Here is a 3,093-nt window from a genome sequence, read left to right on the forward strand (position 1 = left end):
ATGGGCTCGGTGGGGTGGGGACTTGGTCTGGTTGAACGATACACCGAAAGGAGGAGCTTCGTCCTGCGTCGGCGGTTTATGCGCCAACGTTTGTTGGTGCGTGTCTAACAGCGTGGCAGCGGGGGTTTAGTTGGGGCGGTGAGTGGGTGCGGTGCAGAAGGGAAGGGGGGGGGAAAACTTCAGCTAGGAGTGCTTGCATGCATTGGAAATGAGCATATCTCACTTGAGGTCTGGTCAGCTTATCTGCCGGAACAGTAAAATGTCGCTCTGCCCACGTTAGCTGTCTCTGCTGGCCGTCAGCCTGACAAGATTTTGAATTTCAACCTTGTTACTGTCCTTTGTAGGCTGAGTGCTTAGCGTTAGGGAGACCACACGGATACGAGACCCTGCCCCAAGATCTGAACAGCTTGGCTCTTTTGTACCAAACAGCTAAAAAACCCCTGCCAGAAGTGTGCTGTTTTCAGAGTCGGGTAAGGCGTAAGTGCTTAAAAATGTAATAAAATCCCTGATCTGGTGATAAAAGCCAGCTTAGAGGCTCAACAGAGATTGAAGGCCAAATTCACAGCCTTCCCTCGTGGGAAACTGAATTGACTCCTCTTTCATGGAAACTGCTTAAAGGCATAGAGGTTATTGCTCTATTAGTAAATAGGATTTTTTCTATGATCAGGGAAAGGGGTTTCAGTGTAAGTAACCAATTATGTCAAATCCATGCACATTCATTAATGGTGGCTTTGTCTGCTGGGACATGCGGTCGTTTTCAGATTTTGCCTGGCTAACTGCTTGGGTCAAAAAACCAGGTTTGGAGCAGACCACCATGTGATTGAAATGCAGTGGTGGAAATCTGTATAAAACTGCTGTGCCTGGTTTAGCAATGCTTGTAACCTTCCACTTTCGCAAATACTGCTACTTCCATTCTTTACCAATACAAGAGCTTGGAGTGAGTTCTGCTGTATACACCTAGAGCAAGTACATTGCCAGCATTCTTGTTTTGAAGAAATGAATATGAAAATGTGGCAGGAAACCTTGATGGTATTGGCTAAGGACAAAATGTAGTTTGTTTTGCAACCCAATAATTTTGCACATTGGTCTGGAAAATAAATTTTCATACCTAATCTCTCACGTGATGTTTTCAATTTTGTATAAAATACGTCACTTCTGGGGGAAACAATAGCTGCTTGTGATGCTTGTACACAAAGTGTAGTGGGAATATGATGCAATACTTGGTTGTAGTTGCCTCGAAGTTCAGGCATGTATAATCACTTTTTTATGAAAATGAACTGAAAATACTAGACTCTGTAGTTACTCAGCTGTTTAAATTATGCAATAACGCAGTGCAGTGCAAAATTGTCGAAACAGTTTTTGTCACATTTGCAGCAGCCTTTAGAAAGGATTTAATCCTTGCCAAGGATTCTGTCAAGAATCTGAAAAAAAATAAACTGTTGCTCCTATTTTAACAATGAGATTATACATTTTACATGTTCTGAGATAGTCTTGTTACTTTGGTTCACTGTATTTGGGAATATTTGTGGTATGAAGAAAAACCAGAAAAGTCTAAAGACTGCAAATGTCTAATTAAAGTAGGTAAAAACATTCCTAGGAGTTGTCAAGTATATTACACCTGTACATGTACGTTAAATGTTTAAAATTATTCAAACTAAATGGTAAGCAGTATATTAATATAACTCAAAAGCCTATGTCCAAAATTTTATTCATTGCAATAGTCTCATTTAAGCCAGTAGAACTACTTAGTAACTGACTTTATACAGATGCCTGAATCGGAGGGGTCAGCCCAAACCTCTGTGTAAATTAATATTAACTGAGGCAACGTTGATACTGCTGGTCATTGTTGAGGGCCCAAATTTAACACTTGCATTTTTATTTAGGAAATTAGAATTGAGGTGTCATTAACACAGTTTGATTTTTCAGCAGAGGCAAATTGTTGAATGTGAAGGAGAAGGAGATGGGGGGGGTCGTGCTTTTAAATGTCAAGAATCAGTATGTAAAGTTGTTGGGCTTTTTCTTTTTTCGTTGGCTAGGTTTGAGGTCATCTTCTGTGTCAGTGTGTAGGAGAGACCTGAAGATCATCTTGCGCCTCAGCTTGCCACAAACTGCAAACGTCAAAATGACAGTCAGGTAAAACCAAAACAGCCCTGCTAGCTTTTTCCACCGTCACAGACCTATGAAGGTCAAAAGCCCGAAGAGGGCAGAAGGATGCGTGAAGTTTTGGTGGTATCGTTTCTGTGTATGAGAGACTTGCTTTCTACTCGTTTTATTTTGCTGAAGCAGGGGATGTGAGTGGGTCTGTGCCTGGTACAGCGGAAGATACGTCCTATGAACAAGGGAGAGAATGTCTTTCCTTTGAGACTTAGGCGGCCCGAGTGGTAGCTGTCGTGGAAGAGTCGGTCCGTAGAGGTCAGTTGTTTTGCCGTAAGCACACAAGTAACAGGTTTTAAAACAGCGACTGGGGAGATGGGGCAGATCTACTGCGTGAGTGAGCAGATGAGGTAGGATAGTATGAAGTCCGCTGAGAGGTCCTGCCGTTGGGATGAAGGAGCAAATGGGAGCAGGTTGATTGTAGTGTGGAATAAGTAGGCTGCGAGGGAGCAGTAGGGGGGCAGAGTGGGAATAGCAGCGGGAATTAGTTTGTGAAGCAGTAGTTGCTTCCTCGCGTGAAGCTGTGAAAGGTGGGAAAGACATTCAGCTTGGGGGTGGCAGCTATAGAGGAGGTGCACTCTTGTTTTATAAATCAAGAATGGGGGGTGGGGGTGGTAACGAAAGGCTGAAAACAGGCAGCCGAGGGGATGGGAATGGCAACGAACAGGGGGAGGACGGCAGCCTGTGGCCTGCTATTTAAAGCAGCGAGTGACACAGAAGGTGATGGGGAGGTACATAGCGAATGGCAAATGGTTTGGGGGTGGCAGTGGCAAACCAAAGGTGCGCGTAGTTTAGTTCTCCTCCGACAGTCGCAGTTTGCCAGGCAGAGGCAGGATAGAGGCAGCGAGGAGGTGATGTTTGTGCTAAGGCACGGCGCCGTTCGCCCCGCGCTGGGCTGCCCTTCCCCGCGGGCTGCCTGCAGTGCGTTGCTGGAGGGCA

The 3,093-nt window shown here is 44.9% G+C and overlaps 1 protein-coding gene across 9 annotated transcripts in view; it reads left to right on the forward strand.

Annotated features, from left to right (window-relative positions):
- The first annotated feature begins 6 nt into the window (after positions 1 to 6).
- Positions 7 to 3,093, forward strand: part of KLHL15 (kelch like family member 15) — a 37,253-nt gene continuing 34,166 nt past the window's right edge. For 7 of the 9 annotated variants that reach the window (XR_004841594.1, XR_004841595.1, XR_004841593.1 and 4 more), the window contains exons 1-2: positions 7 to 470; positions 2,037 to 2,133. The gene's annotated coding sequence lies outside the window, so the exon portion shown is untranslated. The remainder of the gene's footprint in view (positions 471 to 2,036; positions 2,134 to 3,093) is intronic. The other 2 variants (XM_035891282.1, XM_035891283.1) reach the window with 2 other exon arrangements.

This window comes from Egretta garzetta, unplaced genomic scaffold (assembly GCF_000687185.1).
Source record: "Egretta garzetta isolate BGI_Z169 unplaced genomic scaffold, ASM68718v1 scaffold373, whole genome shotgun sequence".
In the NCBI taxonomy this organism is placed as follows: Eukaryota; Metazoa; Chordata; class Aves; order Pelecaniformes; family Ardeidae; genus Egretta; species Egretta garzetta.